General features: G+C 42.3%; 1 protein-coding gene across 1 annotated transcript in view; it reads left to right on the forward strand.

Moving 5' to 3' along the window:
• CP (ceruloplasmin) overlaps positions 1–23090 on the forward strand; it is a 536222-nt gene that overhangs the window by 224315 nt on the left and 288817 nt on the right. The window lies entirely within an intron of this gene.

Raw genomic sequence — 23090 nt, forward strand, 5'->3', positions numbered from 1 at the left:
TGGTTTCACTAGTTACCTGCTTGACTACTACTAGCCCCTACACGTTCTTCTTTCCCTTCTTTTCTGCACAGTGTTATTCGAAAAATAGCAATATTAATTCACATGCACATCATATTCATGGAACTAAAATGGAAAAACCAAACCCCTTCAGACTTCACTTTAAGGATATAGCTTCACTAAGAATGTCCCTTTTTATGTACTATGGCTTCCACGTGTCAAGATATTGAATAATCCCGCTGAAAATCCGTGAATATGGCATACAGCATTTCACAGATCAAGTCTTAAAATATGCCTGTAAAAACCCGGGAATTAATTTATTTGGCTTCTGTCAGAGAACAATATATTTGCATTTTGCGCTCAAAATTGTATGACATGCTATATTTGAATACACTTCCCCAATTTCTCCATTATATCCCAGTACACATTTAGTGGCGTAGATGGTAAAGGACTCTGGAGGCATATTTATAATTGTACTAGGATTTGTATACTAACTTTACATTTTTATTTCAAAGGGAAAGAACAGGTAGGGCATTTGCAGCTCAAGGCAACTTCATCCAGTCAGCTAGCCCGTTTGTCTGTTCTTTGTTTACAAAATCCTTCTCTGGGAATCTACTTTTGATTTGGGGTAAAGTTTTCTGTGTCAGCTTTGCTATGGATAAAATGCCGTTTTAAAGGGGTCCTCCACCTATCTCCAAGGTATATTCCCACGCCAAGCAGACATCAGGCAGAGTGCCCACATCTGCAGACTTGCAAGAATCACAGAACTCTCCCTGTTTTCCTCTGTGTTTGGGCTTAAATAGCTCATAAATATTACTAATTCAGCATCTTTTGCAAACATTTTTCATTGGATGGGTTCTATGTAATGTGATGTAATGTGAGCATATATAGCGCCGGTAGCCCGCAGGCATCAGGGCGCGTTAACACAAACAAAGCACAAACTATCTAGTAATCTTAGTGGTGCAGCTAGAGGAGTAAAAGGTCTAGAAAGTGGGATTACTTGAATAGGTGAGTCTTCAAGTGCTTTCGAAATTGTAGGTGATTCTCCTGTAGTCTCAGAATCACTGGAAGGGCATTCCGCATCTGAACTGCCTGCACTGCAAAGGATCTGCTCATCGCTGATTTAAGATTGTGCTTGGGGACTGCAAGAAAATGTTTTCCAGCCGAGTGCAGCTGCCTCTTCTGCGTATAGGGTACAATGCTCTCCTTCAGATAGTTGGGTGCTTTCCCAAAAAGGCATTTATGCACGAGCGTGAGGGATTTAAACTTAATCCTCTCTTCGACTCCTAACCAGTGTAGTGCTTTTCTAGCTGTGTTAATATGGTTTCTTCTCGTAAGGTGCTTGATTAGTCTTACTGCATCATTTTGAATGACTTGGCAGATGTGTAGATCTTTAGCATGAGTGCCTATGAGAAGGGCATTGCCACAGTCTAACCTAGACTACACCACCACCCTGGCAATGGTGACCAAGTTGTTTTCGCTCAAAAAGGGTGTAATAATCCTCATGAGCCGCAAATAGTAGGCTGTGTTCTTTCGCAAGAGGTTGGCCTGGGCTTCTGAGTTAACAGAGGAGTTCATCATCATACCCAGGGTTTTAACCTGGCTGAATACTGTTATGATGGCCTCTTTGATTTGAAATGATTTGTACTCCCCCCCCCAGTTTGTCTAGGAGGCGGCTAGATCCAAACAACATGAGTTCCGTCTTAGAATCATTGAGGCACATCCAGTTGGCTTGCATCCAATCATCTATTTTACTGTATATAAGTCCAATCTTTTCACTGTCTGCTCTATGAGATCCATCTAGCTCTAATATTAGCTGAGTGTCATCAGCGTAATTAGTGAAGAAAACTCTGGATCCCGTCAAGATGTCACACAGTGCACGCATATACAAATTAAAGAGCATAGGTGAAAGGCTAGCACCCTGGGGCACTCCAAAGAGAATTAGAGTAGGATCAGAAAAATTGTCCCCCCCAGTGAACTCTAGCTTGGCGATTCGTGAGAAATGAAACCAGCCACTTCTGTGCTATATCCGAGCAGCCCACAATGTCTCCCAAGGCTTTGACCAGTAGATCATGATCGACCAGATCAAATGCCACACTAAGATCAAGAAGCATCAAAATCCCAATTTTACCCCTGTCCATGAGTCCTAGCATGTGGTTTTGGAGATCCAGCATGGCCGTCTCTGTGCTGTGTGCCGCTGTAAAACCAGACTGTTGGTAGTGTAGGGATGCATGGGTTTCTACATGGTCTTGCAGCTGCTGGGTAGCTATTTTGTCCAGGATTTTAAGTATAAAATTAGAATTAGTGATAGGCCGTAAGTTCTCTGGGTCCTTGGGATCCAGCCCAACTTTCTTCACTAAAGGTGTAATGGTAACCTTTTTGATTTAATCAGGAACTAAACCCTCTTTAAATGAGGCATTAATAATTCTTAGTAAAATGGGAGCAAATTGCTTTTTCTTTTGTAGGATGATGCTGGGTGGTAAAACATTTTCCACACAAGACGTGGGCCTCATGTGACCAAGCACCTCCAGTAGCTCTGTTTCGGTTATGGGGGTGAAAAAAGAAATTCTCCTGTCCCTGATTTCTAACCATCTTTGTGGTGCTAATGTCCTGTTTTAGTTTATTCCTGGCGTTGATAATGTTCTGCCTGGCTTTGGCTATTTTGGCAGAAAACGCATTTTGCACGGTGTTGCAGTCTTCTTTCAATCGTGACAAAGGCGGGGTAAGGTTTTCCGGTTTCTCTACACTCTTGAGTATTTCGAAGAGTTTGCTAGTCTTGTTATCAGCTAATTCAATTTCCTTGTTAAAATAGTTGGACTTGGCTGCTCTTATTTTATCATTATACTTCTTGTTTGCTGCTTTCCATCTCTCTTTATTTTCAGTGGTCCTGTCTGAGTGCCACTTCCTTTCAAGAGCCCTTTTTTCTTTTTTAGTGGTTTCTATGTCCTGATTAAACCATTTCTTTTGATTGTTGATTTTCCTGGCTAACTTCGATTTAATTGGGGCTATTTCGTCTACTAGTTTTTGTATGTGAGTAGTGTATTTCTGAAGCAAAACATCACATGTGTCCTGCTCCTGAAAGGAGGCGAGTACTGCATTTAAGCATGGCTGGATATGTTCTGATGTCAGATTTTTGAAATTTCTGCTGGTGACCTTGACATGCGGGTTATGTGTAGTCAAGGGAGCATTGAGTTCTATATTCAAAATGACTAAATGATGGTCACTCCAGACACATGGCTCAGTCTTGCAGTTTTGGTATTTCAAATTATTTACAATAACCCAGCCCAATTGATTTACTTGAGGATTGGTGGCTACCTCATTTACAATCATAAAATCTAGGTTACATAGTGCTTTCTCCAACGAGATCCCTTCCTTATCCTTTGTATCCCCCCGCCAATAGTTGAAATCACCTAACACCAGGGAGGATGTATTAGTGGATTTCAGATTGACTAATTGGGAGCATAGTTCATTAGAAAAATCTGAACTCAGTGACGGAGGTCGGTATAAAACTATAAAATTGAGGCAACTATTGGGGGTGAATGTCAGTTTCAAACGGATGGTTTCACAGCCGTCACAACTAAATGAGGCTTTAAACAACTTTAGTGTTTCCTTAGCTAGTATAGTAACACCACCTCCCATTGCTCCCTCTCTGTTAACATTATAAATAATGTACCCAGATGGGACCGCTGTTTCGCAGGTGGGTTCCCTTTAGATGTTCCTATTCCCAGTGATATACCCCTCTATTTGGATGTGTCCAAATTATTTTGCTATGCTTCATGGGGAGTTTATGGTCAGATTTGGGGCCAAATCCATTTTCCCCAATAACTTCTGTTTGGGAATATTTCCTATTGTTGAAATATCACATTAATCCTACATCTGTAGGCATGTTACACTCCACAGTAGCATACAATATGAAAAAGGTATTAAAATATGTTCATTTATTAATCATTAATAGATGTAACTATATCATGTTTAGTTTTCTAATATGCAGAATGCTCCACAAAATCTGTTTTCATTTTTCAAAATGGCCAAAGCATTGCAAAGTTATAATATCATGCAGTGTAAATAAACCATATGTAATTCTTTTTCTGTTTGGTGCACTTGAATCTCAGCTTCATGATTAACTTTAAGGGCTGGGTTAGGATCCAAGCCATGAACCAGGCACACACAGATATTATTATTTTGTTGAGCTATGTCAAAAAGGTTGACTCTGGTTGGAACTTATTTTTTGTTGATCTTTTGTACTGTGAAAACCAGATCATCTATGAAAATTGGGTGGTGCTTAAACCACTCCTTCACTACAGAACTGATTTTTGTGGAATTTATTTGGATGTATTTTCCTCTATTTTAAAGATAAGAACATGCTCATTGTGTCCATTTATGCGTTCAGCTCATTTCTAATGGATCTTAATGAGTAATGGGAGGCCTTGCTTTGGTAGGTAGCTCACCTCTTGTCATGGGATCGAGTCTTTGCCTTGACAACCGGGCTTCAAAACTATGCATACCATTAACAGATCTGAGCCAAGATTGACCCCCTTAAATGAAAATGCGCTGCAGAGCACAAGGCAATATTTTCGCTTTTATTTCACTTCCACAGTCTATATTGTAAGTTGCTTAACACATAAATGATCTGGTATATTTGGAATGCCCTTTAATTTTCCTTAGGCATTTTGATGGCACACAAACTTTAATTTGAACATTGCTTAAACATTGCTTAAAGACAATTTGTATGAGATAGTACAATTTAGAGAGAACACTGCATACCTTGGACACAGACTTGATTGTATTTGTGTCACTTGACTGCTAAAATGAACATTATTTAAATGTAAGATTTGCATAAAGGCAAGGGCCTGATTGCGAGTCCGGCGGTAAAGCTGCCGGTGCTATGGGATTAGGGACTCGGAAGGGCCGGCACTGTTGATAACGGTGCCGGCGCTTCCGTGACCTGTCTGCCTATCATGGCGGCTGGACCTGACAGGGTCAGACCTGTCGTGCACAGCGGCCCCGGCAGGCAGACTCCTAGTTTGACGGTTGCAGAAACAAGGGTGCCGGTGAGCTTATCCACCCTTGTTTCCGACCAGCAAACTTGTAATGAGGCGCAATTTCTCTTAAATTCTTCATTATCTAAGTGACACAATGTATACTTCATAGGTTCTGCACCATTTGTATAACAGAGTTGGAAAAGGAACCTTATACAGTTGAACAGTAATGCAAAATATACTTTGTATAGCAAATGTGTGTTCTATTTCCATTAAATGTCTTTGATAAGGGAATCATAAAATGCCTAGCACTATCATGTGATGCCAAATAGTGTGTCATATGCGGGTGTATTCACAATATTTAAAGACAGTGTAGCATTTACTGCAACCTTGCCTCAAGTGCAGCCTAAAATGCCCCAGTAACACCATCTAATGTGTTGTATCCCATATGGGAGCGGGCAGCAAGGTGGGCTGTTCCTGCTGTTCTTTTGGAAGGGGCATACCTCCAGACGCAGATGCCGATACTGTGGCCCCACACTGTAAGCTCCAGGGCTTGGAAGTCAAAAGCCAGTTGAATGTGAAGTTGGGAGCGAAGTTGGCTGTTCCTTCTGTTCTTTTGGAAGGGACAGACGTCGAGATTCCCATGCCGATACTGTGGCCCCACGTTCTATGCTCCAGGGCTCGGATGTAAAAAACCCATTGATGGCGGATCAGGTAGTGGAGCCAGTGGTTCCAGCTGTTCTTTTGGAAGGGGCGGACCCATAGACATAGATACCAACACCTTTGTCTCATGATATACACTCCAGGGCTTGGATGTCAAAAGCCTCTTGAAAATGGAGTGGAGCTGGAAGCAAAGCACACTGTTTCCGCTGTTCCCTGCTGGTCCTCGTGGATCTTGTGATCTCTTGGGATACTGATATATTGGTGCATCGCCCCCTTGGGTCATTGTTCCTCCTTAGTGAATGGATTAATGGGCTGTGCTGTTGTAGTGGGAAGTGGTGCAGCCCGCGTGGAGGAGTGGAGGAGAAGGAAGACAGGCTCTTTACTTATAAACCGGACACCTACAAGACAGTGTTTGTGGACTATGGCTCATGAAGTGCAGTCTGCATCAGAAGGGAAGGTGTCGATCAGAAGGGAAGCAGTCGTACCATACCCTGTACTAGATTGGTTTGGTTGATGCCATAGAACTCGCAATAGGTCTGCTGATGTCATCCTAAAATTTCGGCATTGCCAGTAGCTTCTTCAGCTACATCAGGTACTTTTCGGGTTCTTGGTTTTAGTGAAAAGGAGCTGAAATTGGTGAAAGATGGCTGATCTCCCTTGTATGTTCTCTTGTTTTCGTGTCTAGTGTCCATAGTCTTGCCTTGCCGCTTTATTGCTTGAATTTGGGAGTGCTGGAGTACTGGCGCACTGAATGCTAAGGCTTTGTGTAATTTGCCTTATTCTGCCTAGCCACTCCAAATTGAAGAGACTTAAGAGACTGTGCAAGGTGTGTGGGCGGGGGGAATGAAACTGACTTTGATTGGCCCCCAAGCTGTCGTGGCATGTCCCACTCAACCTTGGGTCCCCCTAAAGTGTTTTTTATTTATATACCCACTATTTGTTCACCATGTCAGTCACTCCCTGCCAACTTGCTCTCAATTCTTTCTTTATAGTATGAGCAGTGGTCGAAGTGGGCGGAAGCGGTTGGGAGCGGTGCTCCTCTACATTTTTTAATTAAGTTTTACTGTTCCTATTCTTTTATTTTAAAAAGAAACCGTTCCACAATAGTTTCATTTTTAAGTAAAAGTGTAGAAATAAGTTGAAACTTGCCTTTCAGTGCACTGCACTGAACATTCCCTTAAACAGCAGGCGCATTTGTTTAGGGGTTTGTATGGTGCCTAGGAGGGACATGGCAATGGGGTTTGTGGGGAGCGGGGACTGGCCAGCAGGGAACATAGTTCCACTACTTCTTTTCGTACACTTTGACCACTGAGTATGAGGTGAATAATATTTCCTCTGGCCAATCTGTAGAAATTGCACGAGCACTAGTGGTCTATTAGTAGCTCAGTCTATTTCCATTTCAAACTTAAGGCTGAAATTTGAAGGGCTAAAATGGTCAAATGGAAGGCCAACTTCAAATTGGAAGACACATGAAATAAAAAGGTCAAGAAGAGCATGGTATTCATGAAAAACAGGCAAAATAAGCAAACTCAGTCGTTATTGGACACCTACTTTCAAGACATTTTTGGCAAGATAGAGGAAAATATCTTGAATGTTGAGAAAAAACTAAAGACCACAAGGCAAACGTCTGCCTGCCTCTGCAAAACAAGGGGAAACCCTGCCTGCAATACCCCAGTGGAAGCCCTCCCCCTGTAGTAATGGAGAGCCCTCGACACAATAAGTTCTCTATGTGAGTTTGGATAGTGAAAGAACTGGGGTAGTGAACATGGTTGATCTTAAGACCCATGCTTCTCATTGGGATGGCCAATATATCTGATGGTCTGACTGATATAGCTGGAAAAGGTCGGGATGGGCTCAATTTGTGCCAAAGTGGGGAAACGGAGCAGAGGAGGAGGGGTCTGTTACACTGCGGCCATACCAGCTAGAGAGCCTAGAGTTTATACAAAATCTGGTGGAGCATTTTAATGAATGTGTGGGAAAAATGTTAAAAGAGATATTACAACCTTTTTGGGATTTCCTGAAGAATTTTAAAACAGCCCTTTTTAATTTTCTAAATGTTATGAATGATGTGGTTAGACAGACGAAAACTGAAGCCAGCCGAGTAAAAGAAATTGTTAGCACTAGTGTCACAAAGAATTTGCAATTTGAATCCACTCACATCTCTCATTTAAAGGAAGTTATTCTGCAAATAACACTGGACCACGGGCGAAATATGGTAGCCATAGCCTAATGTCCTCAAGGAAATAAATCACCTACTATAACATTGCAAGATGGGCCTGATGCGGGATTAGTGAGGTGTTATCCAAACTCATCAAAGGTTATCTCTATTGGAGAATATACTAATTCTTCGGTAAACATTAAGGAGGCTATTATCCTCAATTTACCACCAATAACAGCACCCTTGTGGGCATCTTTATCTCAGAGCCTTTATCTGAAGTAAAAACTGAATCCACAGTGTCGCTAATTAACAAGACAGCACATTGGATAAATATCCACCTGCATGGGCCCTCCATTAACCCCAATTAGTACCCTGGCCTGGAATGCGGGCTTGAAAGCCTGCGTTCCATGCAACCTGGCGGCCGGCTCACCCGCCGCCATCTTCCCCCCACCCACCGTTCTCTTAGTTATTTTATTTTTTGCTCTTTTCTTACCCCCACTTACATGTTTGTTGTGGCGGTGCAGGCCACCACCACAGCTGCTTTACCCACTTCTCTGGTCACCATGGAAAGGGAAGAGGGGCTCCGGAGAGCCCCACCGTCCCTTTCCATGGTGACCATCTTGGAAAATGATTTTGTTCATTGAACTGGATGCCTCGCGCGCCTGGGTAAATGAATGAAATCCTTTTTTTTTTTTACTTGGGCCACCCAGCCGTTAAAACACCTGTTCCAGCCCTAGAAACAGCTGCTTAACATCACATTCTATCCTTATGGCTAGGAGAGTAAATTGGATGGGGAAACTGCTAAATCTAATAAATCTAATAAAGGGGATTGCAATGTACTGTCTTTTGCATCATGCCAAGTTACTTACTATGTGCTTCGTTCGAATCTGATTCTTCCCTGATGAGGTTAGGAGATAAAACTGGATTCCAATTCCTTCTTTTATCCTAGGATAGAAAATACTATGTACCCCTGGACATGTTTTCAACAGTGGGCCACAACGTATTCATCTTACTAGAAATAAAAATACTGTTTTGGTCCCTCAGCCGACAAGTAGAGCTCTAGTTGTTGTTTGGGTCCTGCTTCCAAATGTCCTGGTAGGGGAGTAGGGGCCAGGCAAAGGGAGAAGAAGTGTTGAGTAATCAAATGGAGATTCGGAGTGTGGGCAATCTGGTTTAGGGGAATAGGTTTGAACCTTTAGCCTCATTGGAATATATGGATGAACTACCCAAGAAAATTATGGTACCGAATTTAGATGCTCCCAATAGCATAGATGCAACCCCGCCCTTGGAGTAGAGGCTGTTAAACCTTGGTATTAATACAGTTAGTTATGATGGGCATGTAGAGGATGTCAGCACACACTATTGGCCATCATGGAGTGTTGAGTGAAACCTGATGAGGGCAGAGTAATGCCATAAAGCAAATATACAAAGCCATACTGAAGCAAAATGAAACTACTAAGAGAGACAATGTAACTGAAGGGAGAAGAGAAACATGTATAACACGATAAAGTAATCATGAATGCAAAAGAAGACACAATAACTTGCTGACCAATAAGTGTAAATACGCAGTAACGCAAGGTAGAAAAGACATATAGAAGCTTTCTATAGAGGAATATATAAGGTGGCTAGGACAGCCATAGTTGGAAAATGGATGCAGGCTCATCCAAAGATTCAATTTAGCTACCTCAGAAACAGATCAGGGTTGAAGAGTCAGGAGACGCTGGAAGAACAGGTGTGCAAAACAAAGAGGACTCTATGTTGGCTTGGGATCAAGGATGCTGTTTTTAAGGAATAGCTGCAAAGCAAGAAGGGAGGCAGACGAATAAGCCATGGACAAGACATACTTCTCTTAGATTAAAGAAGAAGAAAACATCTGCAGAAAGCCAAGTAATGGACAATTAATAGTGTATAAAGTCTATGCTTGGTAGAGTGAGCAAGTCTCTAGAGGTCAAGAAGAGCAATGACACTCAGTATAATTAAATCAAATAGCAGTAAATAAGAGGTTGAAATGGACAAATATGTGGTCTCTTCCCATGTGACTCAGAAGTCGAAAACAAGGGCTATTCATTAAACCTCGGATGAAGATAGTGATGTGCTAACACTCCCTTGAATGTCCCAGAACAGAGGGCGGGCTGCAAGGTCAACTACAGATGGGAAAGGTTGGCTCATGGCCGGACTGATGAGAGATGATGGGCTAATTGGGAAAGTGGGGAGTAGTCTGACGTGATTCAAGCACCTGCTTTTCGGTTTCCTTACATGCTGTTAGCCGAGCGGAAATCCAAGGTTGGGTGAGAATGCAAACCAATTTGTGGGTCTATGGGGCAGCCTGCTATACAATGTTGCATAGACCAATCCGCTGCCATTTTGTTTGCTATAAACAGTATTATACGTATTTAGACGTAGTTCGAGGTGTGTTTAACAGATAAGAGACTGCCAATGGTGTACTAATCCCTATGTATTCTATAAGTAGATGTGTTCCCCTAACCAATCCCTCCCGCTAATAAGTTTTACAGTTTGCCACGTATGATGATGTCATAGATTACGTATATTGGGGTATAAGACCTCTGTGTAATCAAGTTTGTGTGTGAGTGTGCATGCATCAGTCCGATGTCTGCCAGTTGCTCCTGCTTTTTTAAATTGAGAATAATATAGTACTTTGCCATATCCTTTGAGTCTGTCCGGTTATTTGGTCTGAGATCTTTTTTGGTAATTTCATCTAGCACAGGAGATGCTTCAAGGTGCTAGAACATAGACCCTGTGCATATGCGGAGCCACTGAAGTTATCAATTGTTTTATGTAAAGTCTTGTCTTGCCGGTTGTGCCATTATCTTATTACAGTAATGGTGGGAGGGGGGATCTGATATTTTAGGGGTTTTCCGTCCATCAAATTAAGGACAAAAAAAGGGAAGAAAGAGAGATTCTATTGTGGGCTAGCGACTCATTTCAAGAGTTCACTTGATTATAAGATAATTGAACTGGGGAGATACCAGGACATCCCAATGCAACTTATTGAGCTAACCCCCAAAGCTGGTGTATGTTTCCCTAACATATATAGTAGCCCCAATTCCGCTAATTTGTTGGACTCAATCACACGTATTAAGCAAGAAATTAAAGAACTTTGTAATCGTTCACCACGATAAAGACCTAATTATCATAGGTGGTAGGGACTTACATATCAAATTGGGTAATGGCCCACCGCAGGGTCTATTTGACCCTGAGGAAGATATTGTGTTAGGCATACCAGCACTCCAACTGTTTGATGCAAGAACATGTGCAGAGGGTATAAAAATGGGGATGAGATCAATTAACGGTAGATCAACAGATGACATCACCGGGTCTGTGACTTTTAGAAGTACAAGAGGTAACTCTATCATTGATTGTTTTTTGGTGACAGTTAACTTGTGGCCGAAGTATGCGCAATTTCAGATCCACATGTGCCTTTTTAGTGACCATTATGCCCTAGTACTAATCATCCAATGGGGTGGAGGCTGCCAAAGAAGAAATACTTTTCCCCCCAGTCGGAGGTTACTTGCAGGGGCCAATCTACCAAGTGGTTACCATGGGAAATGGTGAATAAACTATCAATACAAGAGCAGACACTTAAATATAATATCCCTAAACTCATGACTCTGTAAAATGATAATGAGAACCTTGTGATTATTGTATCAACATACATGAAACTTACATCTGATATAAGGTATTCATGGTCACGAGTGCGAATAGTACCAAAAGAGAGGTGGAAAAGGGTTGGTTTGATAATCACTGTAGAACTGCAAAAAAGAGTACTGCTGACTTTATTGAAAAAGGAAGATATGCGAAAGGGTGAGATTATATCTGCTAGAGCCCCGTATAAATGTGACATAATTAACCGGAAAACAGACTTCGATAGAATTGCATGGGAAAAATCGGACACAGCGAGTAGGGAAAATAACTCTAGAAAATGTTTGGAGGCTGCGAATAAAGCTCCAGTATATAAAGAGCAACAGTCTGGGGTGGAAACTATGATTCCAGACACTAGTTGGGTGGCGTATTTTTGTGAACTTTATAATAGCCCAGATGATGGGGAAGGCGGGACAGGTTTATTGTACAAGGCAACCCAAGGGAAGATATTGTCAGCACTCCTAGGTCAGATGCGAATGGTTTGCTGCGGTGTACAGATAATGAGTTCATAAAGGTCATTAAGTCCCCCAAATGGAACAGAGCGTCTGGCACAGATGGAATCCCTGTTGACTACTACCAGGATTGCAAAGCAATTTGGGGCTCGCTCATAACTATATTGTTTAATGCAATATTAGTGTCTAATATAACAATGGATGGCTGGAGGAGGGCAATTAGTGTGCCCACATTTAAGAGATAGCCCCCAGGCCTATTGGCCTATTTCCCTCTTAAACGCGAGCTTTAAATTGTTTGGAAGATGTCTTTTGAACGTTATGGAGGATAGGGTAACTTCACAGGCAATCCTTGCTCCGATTCAACTAGGGTTTCGCCCCTTCATTAGGAACGATGGAGCAAGGTTTAAATTAGAATATGGTAATCACACATTTTCTATTTATAAAAAAGGAGCCTGTATACTTGCCGTTTATGGACCCAAGCACCTCTTTTGATAAAGTAAACAGGTGCTTAAGTTCTATGATTGCCCAGCGATCATCCTAGACATCCTTATGGTCTTACACACCAACAACGAGGCCTGGTAGCGAGGGACATTCTATCCTAATAGCGACAACATGCTCGAAGGCATCAGGGCGCTCACGGTACACACAGACAAATAGCATAGAGAAGGACTAAGTTAGTGTGTTTGGTTAGTCTTTCTAATCTCCTCCCCCATCAAAAAGATAGGTTTTCAGGGCCTTTTTAAACTGTGCGACTGAAGGGAGTTGCCTAAGTGTCTGTGGTAGGACGTTGCAAATCCTTAGGTCCCAGGAGTTGAAACTGGCACCTCCGAATCTTACCAAAAGAAAATGTGGCTGTGTTAGTAATGCTTCTTTGTTTGATAGTATAGTGCATTGAAAAGGCAGTCTACTGATCCGTGAGCTGAGGTAGGCAGGAGCCTGACCGGCTAGGCATTTATAAATCAGAGTTGATGCTTTGAAGTGAATTCCCTCACGAACAGGGCCCAGTGCAACTCCCTGCGTGCGGATGTTATGTGGTCTCACAGCTTCATGCCACATTCGGCTCTAACTGCACCATTCTGAATAGTCTGGAGTTTATTTATATTCACTCATGAGGTTCCAACCAGTAGCCCATTGCAGTAGTCAAGTCTTGTATTGATGGTTGCAGCTGCAGTTAGAGCTCTGTTTCCCTCTGACCGGTATGGGCCTTTCGGCCAGAGGAGCTGGGTCATATATGTACAAGGTGAGCTTAAGTATGAAACATGTTTTTTGAAGTTCAGATTGGAGTAGTCAAAAACAGCCCCCAAGGTTTTTACATCCTTAGAGACAGGTATACTGGTGGCTTCAATCATGAAGGCTTTATGTTGTACATCTAGTTTCTTTAACTTCACATCTGTTCTTAGAATCGAAATCTCAGTTGTATTGTTTATTGTGAGGGAGTTTATCGTCGTACATTTTTTAATGGCTGCAAAGATATTACTTACAATTGATAAATCTTTGTCATAGGTGCTGGATAGCTCCAGGACAATCTGGGTGCCGTCCGCATAATTTGCGGACAGCAAATTTGTACACCCTGGATCCACAGTCACTCAGGGGCTAGACAAGGGTGCATCTTAGCCCCCTGTTATTGTTCTCCCTGTACATTAACAGTCTCCAAAAGGAATTGGTTAATTGCAATGCCGATGTCCGTAAGACAGGTGGCATGCCAATTCCAGCATTAGTTTACGCCGATTACTATGTACTCATTGCTGGTACCCCAAGAGACCTGCAGATTCTAATCACTAAGTATACAACTTTTATGGGTGAACTAGATGTACAGATGAATTCAAAGAAATGTGCGATTATAGTTCGCCATCTAGCTGGAAAGAAGGTCAATTTCCCCACCATGTGGTGTAATGCAACCCCTATTGTGAGAATTAGTTTCTTCGATTATTTGGGGATCTGTTTCTCAGAATTCTTAATGAAGGAAGTGCACACTGTAAAACAGCTGCTTTTAATGCAGCAGTCTATAGAGGACATCTGTTATATTAAGCAACAAAACAGCAACTGCTTAATATTATAAAGTCAATTTATGTAGCTCGAACTTTGGTAGCAGGAAAATATGGGGCGGCAGTGTGGGGTTGCGCAGATCATACAGCTATTCAGAGAGAAGAAAATTCCTTCCTGAAGAATTTGCTGGCTCTTCCCAGCTCTGCCCCGAATTACACTGCTCATAATGAGATAGGCTTACATTTTATCCACGATGAGTCAGCCTTGGAACCCATTCTTTTATGGATTAGGGTATGCTATAACTCAAACGGTTCACCAACCAACCATGTTTTGCCATATTTGTTAACCAAAAGGGGTGTGGATAACATGAAATGGCTCCTATATAAAACAAATGCTAGGAAACATTAATGACACTATCCATTTCGCGCATTGATACACTAGTGTATAGGCGCGCTATAAATGCCATATAATATCATATCATACCCCAACTCTACTAATAGTTTGATGAGTTGTGAGATTAAAATGTTGGGTAAAGGATGCAAGAGAGACTTTAGAAATTGTGAATCCAGCCAATAGGCGTTTTATGATCTTAGCTAGTGATACAATAAAAGATGATTTGGTCTGGACTAACACTAAACCCCAAAGGTGCCCTATTACAAGAGCCTCTTTTATTTGTTTACTGCTAGGCGAAATATTATGCGCAAGATCAGGACAGACTATTGAGGCATGATGTCCCATGTGCCAAGCAGAAGTGGAGGACATGGCACATTTTTTTTTCTTTTGCCCGGTGTATGCATCACTGAGAACAAGGTTATTGGTGTGTGCTTTTAAAGATAATAGATGTATGCAGTATCGTCTAACATTGCACTTTTTATTAATTGTGGCATCTCCGATTACATGTTGGGCATTGTCCCTTTTTATACATGGAGCTTGGAGAATATGGGAAAATAAACCCAAGGAAGAGTTATAATATTAATGATGGGCTCTGTTGATCCAGCCTGATGTTTTCATTTTATTCTTTTGTGTTTTTAGGAAACATATGCACTTAATGTTTAGCCAGTTTTGGCTGATATGGTTATCTTTTTATTCTAAGGCTGCTGTTCCTGTGGTCTTTGCTGGTTACATGTTCTTTTGTTGTTGTTCTGCACTCTAGCCACTTTAGCCGTTATAAGGATGGACCATTAGGGTAGCCAGTCAATGCATCTAAAACATTACAGACGGACAATAACACTGAAAAACACCACACACATTAAATAAATATATAAAGGGTAGTGGGGTAAGGGGTTAAAATGGGTCGGGATGGGGTTGGGGTGGCGTTATAAGGGTGCAAAATTGGAGGGCTTGGGGGGGTAACCCTCAAATATAAAAAATATAAAGAATCCGTGTTTTTCCGTGTTTTGCCCACAATTAAATGTACCACTTTGTAATTGTGGTCGGTAAAATCACAATCACAGAATGCCTCCTGTGCCCTGTCACCACTCTTAACTAAAATGGCCTCTTAAGCCCTATCTGCACTTCACCACACAAAGCAGCTAGCAAAGGACAGCATTTGTACACACCTTACTCAATTAAGGAAAACAACAGTGCAACTTGATAAACTGCAAGTACAACATGCAGTCTTAACTCTGCGCATTGTACAGCTATAGTAAAGTACTTTGGAAGATGCCCTCTTCATGCACATATTTTGGATTTGTACGGAAATCATTTTACAGTGAGTTGATGGTATTGTGGCAAGGCACTATTGGGCTGTCATAGTACATTACAGTCTGGCTCCTCAATGGGGCATCTGATAGCAACATACTCCATGTCATTTGGGAGATTGTAGTTTTGTCTTCCCTTTATATATATAGCAAAACAAGGGGGGGTCTGGGAGTCTCTCTAACAGCACGAACACAGCCCATTGACCTGTTCTTGGGTGGATGACGCCTGGGAGAGTCTCAAACAAGTCTTTAGCTCACTGTGCCTTTCACAGAGGAGAATATCCCTGCATATCAGTCTTTGTCCTGCCCAGGTGAAGTCAAGTGAGACAATTAAAAACATGCCAGCATAAACATCTCCCAAATACCATAAGGGCATTTCCGCATATATGTAATAGGAAATCTTTACCAATGCACAACACATACAAACAATCGCATCTCAGTGTCTCATTTACTCAGGTAAAACATTTCCCTATGCAAGTTATTCAGGTCTGGGCTAGCAGTCTCTTAAATGGAACATGTGAATATCTTTGCTAATTATTATTATTTTTTTTAATGGATAAGGGCAACATATTTTAAGTGCGTAAATGAGTCAGAACACTAAGGTATGAAGTTATTAGTGAGCTCTTCCAGGATCATTACAGCAACGCTAAAAGCAAACTCATGAATGAAAAGAGTAAACCTGTTACAAGAAACAAATACGTCATTACTTTTCACAGCAACCCCTTTGCTCTCTAGCTGCATAGGCATACAAGGTCAGTGCTGCTTCATCAACTGACCCACACAGTCTAACTGTGCAGAACACACACAGCTCCTACTTGTACCTGTGCTCCTGTGAGGCCAAGACTACAACCCAGTACCAGAGAGTAAACACACTGCTCAAGGAACTGGGGTGTTATTCTATCTCGCCATGGCACCACTCGTGTGACCTCTGTCTGACCCGGCGGTCACAAGAACAAAGCCAGGGTTACCAAAGAGGGAGTCAGACGTAGCAGCTGTTGACTCTGGCGACCCTAAAATGATGTCCACGTCATTCAATCCAGCAGAATAACTATCAAGTCTGACTCGCGTCACAGCTCACCATTTCCAACCCAGAGCTAGCCAATCACAGTACATTGCTGTATTTGTAAAGTAAATCCTGTGAAGAGTTAAGTGCAGAAAAGGGAGCTGGGTCAAAGTTCTTTCGTCACCCTAAACAAGTCATTTTTCATCTCACACAGACGCCCAAAAGTACAGTAAAGGAAAGAGAATATTTCTGTAGTGTTCAGAACCAAGCAAACGGTGCATAATACAGCATCCACACCTCCTGCGTTATACTCTACAACACCCACAGGCGCCCTCACAGCAACCCCACAGTACTCACTACACCTGATGCATAGTTATCCCGTTCTGTGAGAGCCCTGTGTTCCCAGTGTGATAGTAGGTGGCAGGCCTCATTGTTAGTCCAAAAATATGAGGCTATTGCAAAGAAATGAAGACACACCCGTCACAAGGAACAAATATATAAACAACAGTTTATTCACGTTCGAATGGTCTCAGGTTTCGCAATGCATTTATACATGCATAGAAAAAAGTGAGCTAAAACATGGGGGAGTAGATGGGTTTATGCACATTCAGAATACCATGACGAATTTCGGCTAGTTCATCACGTGATAAGGGCTCGTGACCGATAGACCTATGGACCTGGGCATTTTACCATGGTAACGTGTTACAACACTTGACATCACCTTGCAGACTATTTACTGTCTGGGACGCAAAACAGAGAGGGGTGTAGGAGGATATAGTTTTCTGAGCACAAGGTAACATTCCTCTCGCTACTTTATATTATTGCTAGACTAAAAGATCAGCCAGTATTTCTGCTTAGTAGCTCGATCCTTCAGAACAACATATGCTGTGAATTGTGCTTCGCTTTAATTGTCTGAATGCATAATCACAATTAACTGAGGAAAACAAGAGAGTTAAGGAAAGCAGGATGGCACCTAATTTTCAGATTAGTTACGTTTGTGCCAGTGCTTCAAGGCTCTCCATTACAGAGAAACTATGTGTTCAGAGGTTTCAACACTCCTGTGCAGGGGCATATTTTAGGGCAGCTTCCGAAGCGGTGACTTTGTGAGTTCTCACGGTGTTCCGAATGAAAACTCGGAAATGAGAGCAAAGCTGCCAAGATAGCGTTTTTGGAAAATACGATGGCACGATTCAAGGTGTACGTGCTTAGGCCAACGTTATAATGCAAAATGCACATGCTTTTACAAAATGAGGGGAATTTAGAGAGGTACAAGCCATTTCTGTTTTTCTTTCACGATACAATAAAGCTCATCTCTGGTCTGATGATTATGGGCATTATGTAGTATAAAACAATGGAGAGTTCATTGGTTGAAGTAGCTCACAAGTTGCAATGCACGAAGAATAAATGTGCGTTAGTCTTGAAAATAAGGTTCTTTAAAGAAGTACGATGAGGAGCAGAAGGGGGTCACAAGGCGCTCAAAGTCTTGTGCTTCATTGTTTTGTAGCCTACTGGGTTAAGTACAGGAGTCAATGCTTGACTCCTTAATCAGGGCCTATTGTCCTATTGTCTAAAAAGGTGCTAATACATACAAGAGCCCTGAGGCATTACCTGGCTTCTGTGTGATTCCATATTAGTGGGTTTCCCCAGTCAGTGTTACAATTCCATTGGGACCAAAGTGAAAAGAGGGTTGCTAGGACTCTGAAGTTGCACCTTTGTGGAGCACAAAGACTGTGATTTCTTTCACCTCTGCCAAATGTATTATAGGAAGAGTAGTCCTAAATAAAGTATGGAAATTCAATGCAAAAAGGCATGAACATTTAAAAAACTGAAAAAACCGGTTCTTGTTAATGAAATAATTAAAAAGTGTGCTACTGTTTGGAGAGAGGAAGTAAAATTGCAGAGGTTCCAAACGATTGTAATAGACAAACCTGAGGCAGTCCACCTGCAGCTCTCCAGTGCACAGATAGATTCACTTAGCTACTGAGCCCTGAGGCTAATTCCTATACCAAGCAAAAGAGGATGGTCAAGCCAGGAATAGGTTTGTTCAGCCAGGGGTCTGAGGCTTCTCTAGCAGACACACACATAGTAATTAGCCCGTCTGTAATTTAAAGGATTTATTTTGGAAACCTGAGGCCAACAGGGTGACGCAGGAAAAAAAACATTACAAGAAATCAGTTCAATGTCAAGAATGTATTCATTTAAAAAAAAAAAACTAAATTGACAATGTCAAAGAGAACCATCACAAAACATCAATACATGGAAAAGGTGATCGTAATTCTTCATGTTGCCACCTATGCCTAAAAGAACCTTACACTACATGTTCTCATATTGCGGACCTAAAATGACTTCAATTAAGAACCCATTTAAAGAGAAGGAAAAGAAAATGCACAGCTTGTCCTAACTCATATAAAGCAATTGCTTCAGATTCACTCCAAAAGTAATCAACAAACTAGGGATAAAATGCAAGGTGAGAAAAAAAGAGAAATGGACAAAAAAAATGACATGTATCCAATGCATACAGTTTTAACCCATTGTGGGTACAGATATTACAAAGATAATCTACTTAGACCAGCAAGCCTGAACCTGTACACAATTTTCAAGGTAAATGAAAAAGTCTTGCTGGTAGGTTATAAAAATGACAATGGGCCTCATTCCGAGATTGGAGGATGTCATGGTGCTATTTGCGCCATGACTGCCTCCAATAACGGTACTGGCACCAGTCTCGTTCAATGGGGACTTACCGGAGTAGTGCTACCTTTGCGGGACCGGTAAGTCCGCATTGAAAAAAAACATTCCCCATTCCCCATTCCCATTTGAGCCCCCGTAGGGCTCAATGGGAATGGGGAAGTAGCTAATAACGGTACCGCAATTTGCGTACCGTTATTAGCTCTGAAGTCCCTTAGCGGGTCCCGTCCATAACACCTGGTAAAACCAGGCATTGAAGGAGGGACTCGCTAAGTGAACTCGTAGTAGGGTGGTAAGGGATTACCGGCACCGGTCTCCTTAACGGTGCCCGATATCCCTTACCGCCCTACTCGTAATGAGGCCCAATGTCTTACAAGGGAGTAACATAGTACATAATACAGCCTAATGACTGTGAAAAATAAAATCAAAACATTTGAACTCGAGTTTCAAACTGTAAGTGGTCTCCAGCACAAGCTGGCACAAGCCCTCTTCAGGACAAAACATGCGGAAGGAAGGAGGTGTTTTTAAGTGATTCTCCTATATTTGAACTTAACCTGTGGGGAAAACCAGAAACATGGATCTTAGTTGCTGCCCATGTCTATTTTACAGCCACAGTGATATATCAAAACAGCCACAACCGTGGTGTTGCCAATCCATGTGTCTACCAGTGACATTTAAGAGGAGAGAGACACTATAATCACCCCGTGAACCATGCCGGGATATGCATAGAAAACGCACTGCGTAGGGGCAAAGGGGGAGAGAGGAGAAGGGAAGGGGAAACAATTAGGTCACCAAGCGAGGGAGAAAGGATTGGCTCACAGGCGACAATCAACACGCTGGAAGATGCCTGAGTTACAGAAGCAGGTTGAGTCTGTCGAAACGGGAACAGGCAACAGAAATAACGAACTCTCTCTGTCAATGTCCAAACCCCTTAGCAATGTTTCTATGAGCCCGGGAGAAAGAGGATAGGAAAACGACCTGCATCAGATATCATGATGGGGCACACACAAAAAAACTTGCATGGTACCATTGCCATGCGTCTTCCCTGATCAGAGACACCCGGGTGGGATAGCTCACCCGCCAGTGCTCGCAGGGATCCAAAGAGCTGCTCCTACCTGGGGATCAGGTTCCTGGTGTACACTTGTAACTGGTCAAGTCAGTTAGAGCTCTGAGACACCAGTGGCAAAGTCTGCAGCTAGTGTACTCGTGAGGTTGAGCAAGGCTGACTGTGAGCATGGATCCCACCTCATGAGCGATACATAGACAGCGTTGCTGGCACCAATTGGTGAGCCTGTCCGTCGGCCATGTTGGGTGAGTGGAAACGGCCCGATCTTGACTGGGTATGCAAGGGTAACTGCTGCCAGAAAAAATTAATTTACAGTATGGGTAATTATTCAAATTTTGTTTTAGAGATCCAACCTCTAAATTACCAAAGATGTGACAATAAAGACAATAAAAGCATATAAAAGCTTAAGCACAGCACGGTTAAACACTATGCTTGCAAAAATATTTTAAAATGGGAAGAACCCATTGAAAATTGTTTCGAAAATCAGGCCCCATATGTTACCATGCTCGGCATGCGATGCCATCTTGGGGGTGGGATTCGGTGTATGCTCTGCAATACACTGGATAATGTGACATATAGGGTATGGCCAAACCCTTGTGCGCGAGCAGTGCAGTTTCATTGTTATGTTATGTTACATTATGTTAGGTTGATTTATACTGCGCACTACTGCCCTTTTCATGGTCTCCAGTTGCTCACGTGGCTCTGTACGGAAAGGTGGGTTGGATTGGTTAGTGAGGAAGAGAGGGGTAGGATAGATGTTGTGCTCATCTGTTTATGCATGCAGAACCAGGAGGAACTGGCATCTTTGCATGCAAGGTTTCTGAGAGTGCTTTGCTCTGTGCACTGGGTGTGTTGTGTCGGTAGGGCCAGTTTCAATTGTTTGACCCATTTGTTGGCATACGTTATTGGGTTTGTAGCTTGTTAATAGAGTGTTGTGCAGTTTGCATGTTTTAGTGGGCTGATTCACTAGCCCTCTGGGCAGGTGTTGTAGGTGAGAGGTGTGGGTTGTGTGGAAGAGACAAGTGGTTAGTGAGTTTTGGGTAATCTCTGGGTTTTTGTAGCTATGTTATTATTTTCCATTCTGTATTTATCCCTTGTTTTCCTTGTTTCTGGCTTATGGTTTGGAGCAGCAAGCATTGTATGGGGTTGGACGGTCCGCTCAAGAGGGTGGTTGTTGTATAATTGGTCTATGTTTATCTCAGCAAGTTGAATAGCCAGGTATTTAGTCGTTTCCTGAAAATTAGGTGGTCCTCCAACTTATTTCAATCGGAATCGAGTTCCATAGTTTGGCTATCAGATAGGAGAAGGGGATTCCTCTGAATTTTCTTTTCTACCAGTGCATTGATTCTATTTGGAGGTCGGTGCTAGATTTTAAGTCTTTTCTCGGTTGGTGTTGGGTGATTTCTGCTGGGATGATCTCGGCTCCTTGTCTGTGAAATGATTTATAGGCAATGCATAGGGCTTTGAAGTTGATGTATTTCTTTACTGCTAGCCAGGGTAGACTTCTTAGGGCCAGTGTGATGTGGTCGCTACTATTTAGTCTCAGAAGTAGCCTTGCTATAGTATTTTGGATGTCTTGTAGTTTTCTAATGAGGAGTTTGGATATTCCTAGGTAGAGACTATTTGCGTAGTCTATCCTAGATAAGACCAAGGAGATGATTGTGAGGGTTCTGTGTGTGAAAATGAGGTAGGGAAGTTTCCCTCTTATTAATCGCAGGAGGTAAAGAACATTTTTTGCTATTGGGTTCCCAGATTTTTTATCACTGTTGATGTCTCCAGTTGGGTTCCCATGCTCGGGGGCCAGGTGAAGATGTCTGTGTTGGACTGTCTTCTCATGGGGAGATCATTTGTTCTGTTTTGGCCGGGTTTAGTTTGAGGTTGTTGTTTGCCATCTAGGTGTTTATGTCGGTGATGCATTTTATTGAGGGTGTTTTCAGGGTCGTTGTCGTTAGTTATCTAGTCTCTCGTAACCAGGACTAATGTCTGGCAGAGGGACTCCCAGGACCCCCCTTGTTAATTTGCATATTTAAGTAACTTTGGGTCTCACCCTAAGTTACTAGGGGAATCCAGACGTGGACCCCTTGCTCACTATTCTTAGAGAGGCACAGATCCACCCTACTGATGAGGTCCAACCAGACCGAAACACGTGTCTGGGGTTTCTGTTGGTACTCTTGTTCAGAGGAGAATTGCCTAGCATTTCGGTGCTGGACTGCCCCAGGGCAGGACAAAGACTGATATGTTTGGGATATTTCTTCTCTGTGAAAGATAGTGAGCGAAAGACTCTGGGTAAGTATCCCATAACCAGGACTAATGTCTGGCAGAGGGACTCCCAGGACCCCCCTTGTTAATTTGTTAGTTATCTAGTGCCACACTTTTCAGAGAGTGGAAAGGTGCATTTAGTTTCCCTGTAAACATGTTGGCGATGGGGGAAAAAAGAATTCAATCTGTTGGAGGCTGCTCGCTGAGAAAGAGGGTCTCATATCGTGGAAAAAGGAGCATCACATGTCTGATGATGTTACAAATAGTGATGACAAGCACTACAACTTTAACAAAACAAACAATGCAGCTTTGATATACAGTGTAGCTTCTGCAATAAGCAAAGACAACCTCTACCATGGTTGCTTCATTTTTTTAAGCAAAATGCCTCTAGGGATTTACTTAATGACTAATTGATTTTCAAGCCTCTTTGTCAAAGGTTGAAGGTTACTGCATAAAGCAGTGACCTAAAGAGTGAAGTGTAT

This window comes from Ambystoma mexicanum, chromosome 10 (assembly GCF_040938575.1).
Source record: "Ambystoma mexicanum isolate Mex_15411 chromosome 10, UKY_AmexF1_1, whole genome shotgun sequence".
Taxonomy (NCBI): domain Eukaryota; kingdom Metazoa; phylum Chordata; class Amphibia; order Caudata; family Ambystomatidae; genus Ambystoma; species Ambystoma mexicanum.